General features: G+C 36.5%; 1 non-coding gene across 1 annotated transcript; it reads left to right on the top strand.

The window, feature by feature from the left end:
* Window positions 1–10,342: 10,342 nt before the first annotated feature.
* On the top strand, window positions 10,343–10,450 carry LOC145071572 (small nucleolar RNA R71). The gene has a single exon (XR_013690578.1). It is a non-coding gene; the product is annotated as a small nucleolar RNA R71 (small nucleolar RNA).
* The last annotated feature ends 863 nt before the right edge of the window (window positions 10,451–11,313 follow it).

Below are 11,313 nucleotides of genomic sequence, written 5' to 3'. Positions count from 1 at the left end.
AGAAACACTCCCTTGGGTGTCTGTGGTTGTCTTCGTGGTTAGATGGGTTGGCACCACTACCAGCTCCACGGGCACCACTCGCGTGGATTTGAGTCATAGCGACTGTCACTGCGACTGTTACATCAGCTCGAAAAACAGAATGGTCGTACTGTAGTGGTGGCGGCGATGGTGGATTTGCTGACGTGTTGTTGATGACACGCCTTATTGGTCTACATGGAGGCATCTTTCTGCCATAAGGTTTAAAAGATGAAATGGTGGTAAGTCTTTAGTAGTGGTTATAAATCGAATGCTATTTGAACTAGGTTATCTTAGTTTTGTGTGTATCGTGTTCCGACTTTCCAAGTGTTTTGTAAACAATTCATAACTGAAGTCTATGTAAAATAAACTTATGAATTTTTAATAGTAACCACTCTCAAAAGAAATTCCGTGATTTTATTTACTAGTATTAGTTGCTACGAAAGAGGCGATAAGTGATTTTATTTACTAGTATTAGTTGCTACGAAAGAGGCGATAAGCCTAACACATAGTGTGAGTATTGTAATCACTAGCTCACTAGGTTATATTATTTTATTAATTATTAGTGTGGCAGATAAGGTGCTCTGCCTCCTCGCACGTCTCGCGAATGGTCTCTTCTGCTCTCTGTCCTTGCTATGATTGCCCTCGTTTCAGCTGTAAAGATTTTTTGTCTCATGGTGACTATCTTTTCGTCTGATCTCTTCTCAGAATCCTCCTCATGAACCCCTCCTGGTTCTTCCTCGACTCCCCTGTTGGTTGTTGTGGTAAGGTTGTGTTGTCTAGATATGTTGGTGCGAGAATAGGGGTCTATAAAGAATCTATGAGGTTAATAGAAGAATTTATGATGAAATTTTTATGGTATGATCATTATCGGGTCCTCCTATAATCACGTATTGCATACCAGTTATATATAACTAAGATCGAATAGACCTTCGAATAAGTGATCCTACTCTAAGACCACAACCAAACAAGGACCAAGAAGTAGAGCGAAAATCACAAATTCTAAGTCTATAAAATCTTAATTATATATAACCTTAGTGTATAAACTCAGCAATTATAGTCCTACCAGTAAGGGTCTTTTAGTTTTAACATAATTTATTTATAGCACCTTAAAATACTTATATAGTATTTTAACTTTATGTTTGATTCTAAAGTTTATTGGTATACGAAGTTGATAAGTTTTTAGACTTGTTGTTATTGTATAGTATCATATAATAATCCTATAGTATTTTAAACTTTATGTTTGGTTCTAGTGTTCCTTTGCATGTAAAGTTGGTAAGTTTTAGACTTGTTGCAACACCACGACCATTCCTAGGCATATGTTGATCACCTCTCGGGTAAATATAGTTGATTAGACTATATTCTTCCCAGAACTGATTATATATCCCGAGGCCTACTCGTGCGGTCCAACTTTCTAAATACTTTTGTTTTGTTCTTATCATGACACTGTTCTAGTATGTATATATGCATGTATACTTTTATAAAAATATTGTTATATTTTAAAAAATATAACTCTTGTTCAGAGTGTTTTAGTCCCATTGTAATTATAGTTGTATATCTTATATAGGTTGATATACTTAGTTCACTATAAAGAATGCGCTGATACCAATCTGTCACACCCCCAAACCGGAACGACGGAAACGTTCGGGGGCGTATGACGTCATGTACAATATCACAACAATTGAATAATAGTAATCAAATCAACAAAACCATCATCTTGAAAATATATAATTTACATTGTGTTCAAAACATTGTTTGATTGACATCAAAATTATAACAAAAGCTAAGACGCGAAGCTACTATGCTCCATCTTCGAGACACCTATGAGGGTACTTGTCTACTAATTTCCTGAGAATACAAGTGGTTTGAAAAAAAGTGTCAACATTTAAGTTGGTGAGTTCATAAGCATTTTATGTGAAAATGTATGTTCTTTGTTATTGAAAACGTTAATGTGTTCTTACAAAAAATCCAATATTTTCTTTGTAAATGAGTTGTAGTTTTAGTACCTTAAGACCAAAAAGTATAAGTTTCTTATGCTTAAAATTTGTAATGTGAAGTTCTAATTTATGTAAATGGTGTGACCCATACTCTTACCTCCTATGAATGTTACTGTATACAAGTTATATATAATCAAGATCGAACGAACAATCGAATGGGTGATTCTGCCCTAAGCCCACAGCCAAACAAGGAACAAGAAGTAAGGCAGAAATCACACATTTCACTGCCTATCAAATCTTCTTTGTATATAACCCTAATGTATATATTAAGTAATCATAGATTTAGCAATAAGAGTCCTCACTATGTGTTTTCCTGAAATGCTAATCGTGCCGTATTAGTAAGTGGTATAATGTATTGCTTTTAGTGTAACTCTGTGTAATTCTAGAAATACCATAACTTCCTTCTATAATCCCTTAGTGTATACAAGTTATATAAAATCAAGGTTCAGTAGGTCGTTGCATGTAATGGGTCTTCCCTAAGCCCACAACCAAACAAGGAACAAGGCCTAAAGCGGACTTACCAATTGGATCTTAATTTTGTATAACTCTAGCATATACACTAAGCAATCATAGACGAAAATATGATTCTCTGTTGTCCTAAAACCGAAGTGTATGAAATATTATACTTGAAAATAGCGCGATACAGTTTTATTATTTAAATAAAACCATTGAAGTCATGTTTATCCTGTAAACCAAATGTTTTAGTTAATGCTTATTGTGAGTGTTTATTATAACCATGCTAAGATGACTAATGGCCTGCACGACGTTCTTCAGGCGTCAGAAAGTTATGACATTTGTCACCCCAGAACTTCCGTTCCAACTGTAGCTAACAGTCAGGGCGCGGGATTGTTAGTCCTGTATAGATCTATACACAAACTCACACTCTTCCTCCAGGAGACTCTGGTTATAATTCATGATTTTAATGGGTACCTTTTTTGGTACAACAAAGGAGTGACTCACAATCCTGTACTAAGTAGTTTCATACAGTGCGTTGAAGTTTTATTTTCCTTGTTATTGTACATGTTGGGTCAAAATTATGGTTTATACTTTGCTTTTCTAGGCAACTGTATTTTTCTATAATGTTTTATGAGTTTACGATCATGTTAGGCGTGTCAAACCCAACAAATAATAGGGTACAATAGACTCCAAATACACTGCTTTAATGCACTAAAAAGTAGTACAAGGCAAGTAGGGTCGAACCACAGAGACACGGGACAAAAGTATATACCTTTTTTTGCACAAGGTACTTTGGTCACAAATGGGGGTTTTGTTTGCAAAAGTCAAATAATAAAAAATAACAATCAACTTTGAAACATGCAGAAAATGAAATAGATTTGTAAACAAGTTGTAAAAGTGCTTCCAGTTCTAGTTCTCAATGTTGTCATTTAACCTGATTATGACTTGATGTAATTTGTGATTGCTATTCTAAGCTGGTACTGAAAGATATTAACACGCTCTAATACCTCTCGCTTGCTAAATTATCTAACTAAAACACGCTCTTTGACTAGACCTAGCTTTACTAATTCATCTTAAACACGCTCTTTGATTATATTGGAAAACTGCATTAAGTTTTGTACAAGCTTCCCAACAATGTTCATTTCTTCTCATACACTCGGAAGTGTGAAAACATGTGATATATGTTTTACAATAAGAAAACTTATTGCTTGTTACCAATTATTAACTTAATAAAATGATTAGGTGCCCTAAAAGTTAATTAACTGCACAAAAATTCAATTCATGAAAGTGGCCAATCAAACACAAATCAAATTTAAGGGTTCTAGTTTAAACAAAAACATAATCACTAGAATAGAATCACAAATCAAATATCAAATCATATGCTTCAAGTCAAGCAATCAACATGTTTTGAACAAGAACAAGAAACTAGGGTTTCTTAGGCACACATGGCTAAGAACAAATCAAACAAGAAAAATGATGGAATTGAAATGTTTTGATGCTTACTAAAATGAAATTAAAAATGTTTGCAATGATTTGGTCTTCTCAAAAGCTCCAAGAATTCTCCTAGAATTGCCCAAGATCGCCCTAAACTGCTCCCAAAAACCGTATGCCTTACAAAATGACGTCTCCTCCTGTTTTAATTAATGTTCACGTGCATGCCATGAGGCCATGCGTTTTTGGCATGGTCATGCCTTTTGCCCATGTGTTTTTGGCATGGCCCATGCTTTTTGCTAAAACACAAATAAGTCTTCACTGTTGGCTCCATCGTTGGTCAAACTTCCCCACGAGTCATGTTTCTCAACTATGAGATGATAAAGGAAAAACACAACTCGTGTCGATGCGACAAGAACCGCGTTTCAAATGTAGTCCTTTGCTATGATGACAATGTAACACTGACTCGGGTTATGTCTTCATGCTTTCCTCCATGGAATGGCCGGTTCATCTTCTTTTCATTCTCCAAATCTCCATGCTCCAAGTTCCATGCTTCCAAGCTCCATGTATCCACGCTCCATAATACCTGACATTCTTGATGAAATATGCAACTGCCCTAATAATCAACTAAATGCAAGAATTATGAAGTAGAATGCTATAAAAAGACGGAAATAAACATGCAAAATAGGTGTATAAAATGCACTTATCAGTTCAGGTTTACGACCAGGGAGGTGTTTACGGCCCTAAATAGGTTTACGGCCATAAACCCATTTACGATCCTTGTTTCTCATGTATATATATAGGGTGAGAGGTGTGAGGAAGGCGGGGATAGTAGAGAGACAAAGGAGATTATGTGTGTGTGTGTACGAATCTCATGTAAAGGAGCATCATTCCAATCTATTCAATACATTGAAGATTCAAGTTATTCTTCATCTCCTTCTCTTCTATCTTGATCTGACATCATCCGTTTGATTGAGATTCCGCACCATCAAACGGATCTGATTGATACACAAGCAGATTGGGGACTTACAGTACATATTATCCTTTTATAGTGTTTACAATGTATAAAATAATCATAATTTTATATAATCATTCCTTTGACCCAAAAGAGTAAAATAACGTGAATGTTCCCCAAACTATACCTATTATAGTTTAAAAATGTAGGTTTCGATGAAATGGTAAAACCTTTTTATTTTTAACAACTTTGTACGTAAGAGTTTATAAGTTTGGTAGTAATGATTTTATCATTTTTGCGTAAAATGTATGTATATATATATATATATATATATATATATATATATATATATATATATATATATATAAAGTATGTGAAAACATATGAAGCGATTTATATTTTTAAACACAATATTTCTTGTGTTTTACTTGTATAACGCCCCCCCCCCCCCCCATAAAAAACATAGAAAACCTTGGAAAATTGTGGGGGTATGAACTCACTTTTTACGATTCCTGGAGTCGTGCTAGTTTTGTCGCGAAACTTCGACAGGTCATAACTTCTTCGTTATAACTCGGATTTCGGTCTTCATTATATCTCCGGAATCCTTGTCCCGACCACTACAATTTTCTTCATAGATATTGGGTCCATATATTATTTTTGTTTTTATTCTTAACTTTTGAATATTTTGACTTTTATTGACTTTCTTTGATTTTCATTGATTTGAAATAACTGGTTGTTACAGTGCTTTACCTTATGTCCATTAAATTTGAAGGGAGTTCCATCTCTTGCTATCAACTCTATGGCCCCATGTGGAAAAACTTGTTTTACAATAAATGGCCCATCCTAACCTGTTTGTAGTTTTCTAGGAAAAAGCATTAATCTTGAGTTAAAAAGGAGAACCTTTTGCCCCTCTTGAAAGACTTTGCGTCCTCTTAACCTTGCATCATGCCATTTCTTTGTTTTATCTTTGTAAATTAAGGAGCTTATGTATTCTTCATTTCGCAATTCTTCAAGAGCATTCATTTGCATTAAACGGTTAACTCAAATTTTAGTTAATTTAAAGTTGCAAATCTTCAAAGCCCAAAATGCTTTATGTTAAATTTCCACCGATAAGTGACAATTCTTCCCATACACCAACCTATATGGTGTAGTACCAATAGGTGTTTAAAATGTGGTACGAAATGCCCATAATGTATCATCAATCTTTTTCGACCACTCCTTTTTGTTACCTCCTACCAATCGCTCCAAAATTCTTTTCAATGCCCGATTTGTAACTTCGGTTTGCCCACTTGTCTGTGGATGATATGGCGTTGCAAATCTATTTTGTACACCATATTTTTGTAATACCTTTTCTAATTGTTCATTTGCAAAATGAGTTCCCCAATCACTAATAAGAGCCTTCGGGACACCGAATCGTGAAAACAATTTCTTAAGAAATCGAACTACTACTCATGCATCATTTGTAGGCAGTGCTTGTGATTCCGCCCATTTAGATACATAATCGACCGCCACCAATATATATTTATTTTCTCAAGAAATCGGAAAAAGGTCTAATGAAGTCGATCCCCCAAACATCAAATATTTCACAAACTTGGATTACACTTTGGGGCATCTCGTTTCAGGAGGAAATGTTTCCCGACCTTTGGCATGAATCACATTCTTTGACAAATTGGGTAGCATATTTAAAAATTGTAGGACAATAAAATCCGGAATCAAAGACCTTCTTTGTTGTATACTGTGCTCCATGATGTCCTCCAGTGGGCCCGTTATGTCAATGTTTCAAGATTTCCAAACTTTCTTTCCTGAACACACATCTTCTTATCATTCAGTCTGCACAACTTCTAAATAGGTATGGCTCATTCCAAAAGTAGTACTTGACTTCTGAAAATAGTTTCTTCTTTTGTTGGTGAGTCAGTTCTTTTGGAAGATAATCAGTAGCCAAGTAGTTGGCTATGTCTTTATACCATGGCACCTCTCCCGCGATTTCCATCAAATATTCTTTGGGAAATTTGTCTCTAATCTTGTTTTCTTCTAACTCTTCCAGTCTCGAATTTTCAAGTCTTGATAAGCGATCGACTGTCACGTTCTTCATTCCTTTTTATCCCTTATTTCCATGTGAAATTCTTGTAAGAGTAGCACCCATCGTATCAATCTGGGTTTAGCATCTTGTTTAGCAAAAAGATACTTAAGGGCAGAATGGTCAGTAAAGATAATGGTTTTAGATAAAACTAAGGGCAGAATTTATCAAAAGCATAGACCACAGCAACGGGTTCCTTTTTGGTAGTATTATAATTTTCTTGATTCAGATTGAGAGTCTTGGTTACATAATATATGGGTTGAATATTCTTATCAACCCTTTGTCCAAGAACAACTCCAACTATAAAATCACTTGCATCACATATAAGCTCAAATGGGAGATTCCAATTTGGGGTAGTCATGATAGGGGTATTGGTTAATTTCTCCTTTAATATTTGAAAAGCTTCAAGGAATTCTTTGTAGAAATCAAATACAACATCTTTCAAGAGAAGTTGTGTTAATGGCATTGTGATTTTTGAGAAGTCCTTTATGAATCGGCGGCCCAAAAAACTTCTTACCCGTTTCACATTTGTGGGAGGTGGTAACTTGGCTATTGTGTCAACCTTTTCACGGTCCACCTCTATTCCCAACTTAGGGACTTTATGCCCCAAAACAATTCCTTCTTTGACCATAAAATGACATTTCTCCAAATTTAAGACCAAGTTGGTCTTTTCACATCTTGCTAACATTAAGTCAAGGTTGGACAAGCAATCTTCAAAAGAGGAGCCAAAAACTAAGAAGTCGTCCATGAAGATCTCCATAAAAATTTCAACCATGTCGTGGAAGATTGCCATCATGCACCTTTGGAATGTAGTTGGTGCGTTACATAACCCAAATGACATTCATCTATAAGCAAAGGTCCCACTCGGGCAAGTGAACGTGGTCTTTTCTTGGTCTTGAGGATCGATAGGGATTTGAAAGTATCCTGAAAAACTGTCTAAAAAACAATAATAGAGATGACCGGATAATCTTTCGAGCATTTGATCAATAAATAGTAAAGGAAAATGGTCTTTTCATGTGGCATCGTTTAGCTTACGATAATCGATGCATACACGCAAATTGGATACCGTTCTTGTTGGAATGAGCTCGTTTTCTTCTTTGGTGACTACCGTCATTCCTTCTTTTTTGGGTACCACGTGCACCGGACTTACCCATTGGCTATCCGATATTGAATAAATGATACCGTAATCCAACAGTTTGCCTATCTCTTTCTTCACTACTTCTTGCATGTTTGGGTTTAGTCTCCTTTGGCGTTGAACCACTAACTTAGCTCCCTCTTCTAGGTTGATTTTATGTGAACAATATGCGGGACTAATTCCTTTGATGTTGGTGATCTTCCACGCTATGACATTTTTCGTTTCTTGAGTACCTCCGCTAGGCTTTCCTTTTTGTGTTTTGCGAGATCAACTGCTATGATGACCGACTTTTGTTGATCTTCTTCCAAAAATGCATACTCTATATGTTTGGGCAAGGCTTTCAACTTGATTTTTGGTTTTTGGTCAGTGACCATGACGTAGGAATCATCCACGTCGTGGTGTTGCAGTTTTTTACGTCTGATCGTGAAAATTCAGATGACCATGTCGTGGTGTTAGTACTACGCCGTGGTGTTTCTTCAATCTCTTTTTTTCACTTTGTTGTACCCGCTCTCTTCCAACAACTTCTCTAAATCTTGTATGTCATGTTCAACATCAAAATTTCCTTCTTGTAGAACTATATATCCCTCGATTTCCTTTTCTTTCCATTCTCCAAGATCTATTTCTAGAATTTCATCAAACACATCAATCCAGAAAGTTGTATCATCACTCATCCTTGAGTGTTGGATTATTGTATTTACTCCAAAAGTGATCGCTTCTTATCCAACTCGAAGAGTGATTTGGATTCTCTTATATAAACTAAGGCTCGGGTTGTGCTTAAAAATTGCCTTCCAAGAATAATCGGGACTTGTTCGTCTTCCTCCATGTCTAAAAAATGAAATCTGCGGGAAAAGCAAACTTGTCAACTTTTACTAGTAGATCTTCACAAATTCCTCGTGGAAATGTCATTGTTTTGTTGGCTAAATGGATGACCATGCAGACTGGTCTTGGTTCCGGGAGATCAAGTTTCTTGAAGAATGAATAAGGCATCAAATTAACACTTGCTCCCGAGTTTGCTAGAGCATGGCTTGTGGCTAAATTTCCAAATTGGCACGGAAGTGTTAAGCTTCTCGGATCACCAATCTTTTTTGGTAGCATATTCAACATTGCAGCTAAGCAGGTTTCATTTAGTACTACCTTAGATATTCCCTCCATATTCTTTCGGTTAGTTAGGAGATCTTTTAGAAACATCGCATACTTTGGCATTTGAGCCAAGGCTTAAAGGAACAAAATATTGATTTTAAGTCACTTTATGTGATCTAAGAACTTTTGGCAGTCTTCAACATTCTTTTCTAGTCTTGCTCTACTAGGAAAGGGCAGCGGTGGGTGGTATGGCTGAACAGGTTCAATATTTTTCTTTTCAGGTTCTTGCCACGTCGTGGTGTCAGCACCATGTCGTGGTGACTATATAAACTCCTTTCGTTAAGTTGCTTCTCGACCTTCTTGCTCATCATCCGAGTTTTTTTCTCTTAATGGGAGTCAGATGGGTAACAATTTTTCCACTTCTTGTTGTAATTTCTTGGATGTGAGCTCATGTTGGGTTTTGTTCAGTGTTTCCAGGAAGGGATCCTGATGATCTTTCATTGAATTGTCTAGCTAATTGCCCAAGTTGTTTTTTCGATGTTGAGGATTGAAGCTTGCTGATTTCTGAGTAAAGTTTGCCGATACGTCATTAGAGCTTGTTGCTCTCTTATTGCTGCTTCGGTTTCATCATGCCTCTTTTCTAATGCAGCTGCAAAGCGTGCCAACATTGACTCAAAATCGGGTTTCTTTTCAGGTGCGGGTTCCTTTCTTTGGTAAAATCCTTTTCCTTTTTGCTCAAACTTCTCCTCTTTGGATTTATTATACTCATCATAAGGTAACCATGTTTTCTTGCTTTTTCTCCAATCTTCATCATAATGATCATCGCTCGAGTAGCAAGCTTGAACCTTTTGGTTTCCATTTTCATCCAGATCGCAATCTCTAGTTAAATGCGGCCCGTTACAATTTTCACACCCACTCGTATAGCATGGATCGTTTGATCCATTTTGGTCATCCTCATATCCATGTTATGCAACATTGCTAAGACTGCCGACATGTCCTCCGAAGCAGAATTTGCCGATGCCCTTGCTACATCATTCCGCGGGTTATGGTACTCTCTCGAATGTCTAGAAAATTCTTCACTAAGCTCCTTAATTTTAGTGGGATTCTTCTTGGTTAATGGTCCTTGAGAATCAAGGAGTTGCCTTGTCGTGACATTTACCCTATCATAGAAGATCGAGACTTCTTGTTGCGTATTTAGATCATTTTGGGGGCAATTTTGAAGTAATCCTTTGTAGCACTCCTATGCTTCATATAGCAACTCACCCATTTTGTTGCTCAAAGTTAGATATGGCCTTTTTGAGTTTCGCTACCTTCGATGGTGGGCAAAACTGTTCTAAGAATTCTTTATGTATTTGTGCCCACGTAGTGATTACGCCGGGTGGAAGTGCCTTCAACCAATCCTTGGCAGCTCCTTTGAAGGTGACTGGAAGCATTCTCAATAACATAGTTTCGCGTGAAACATTTGGGATGTTGAAGTAACGGCGATGTCATTGACTTTATGAAGATGTTTTTAGGCATCTTCATGATCTTTTCTGGTTAATGGGATCTCTTTTAGCGTGGAAAGGATGTGTCCCTTGAGTTCAAATGTGCCAGTGGCTGGAATGGTGGGTTGCATAAGGCCCGAACCGGTGTTGTCACAAATTCTTTTCTTGTATGTCTCCAAAGATATGTCGGCAATGTCCGCCATGATACTATTGGGTTCACCGTCTTCATCTGATTCATAACCATTTTTCCTTTTTATTGGGAGTGTTCTCAATGCCTTCAAAAATGCCTTCGTCTTTTGGGTTGTTGCTTGATTATCGTATGTGCTTGTCCTTATTTTTACGAAAAACTAATTTTAGATCCTTGAAAGGAGATTTCTTTGGTGTGGCCGATTCTACTACTTCCTTGTCCTTCTTTTTATGAAACGCTGACTCTAGATCTTCAAGTGGTGGTGTCAAAGGTGTGTTCGATCCATGGGTCATATACTTCTGCAACAAAAACAAATAAAACACGTAAAAAGAACAAAAACAAAAATTAAAATTTAACTCTTACGACACCAGTACGTGGTAAGTCAAACAGAAGAAAAAGCTAATACGAAAATTTAAAACCAAATAGATAGAAAAATCCTAATAAAATAGCAGATTCAAATTAACTAAAAATGGACCGTTCTCCAAACAACGACGCC

This window comes from Lactuca serriola, chromosome 8 (genome assembly GCF_051521515.1).
Source record: "Lactuca serriola cultivar US96UC23 chromosome 8, Lser_US96UC23_V15, whole genome shotgun sequence".
Lineage (NCBI taxonomy): Eukaryota > Viridiplantae > Streptophyta > Magnoliopsida > Asterales > Asteraceae > Lactuca > Lactuca serriola.
Note: the sequence above shows the minus strand (reverse complement) of the source record. Positions and strands in the feature narration are given on the sequence as shown.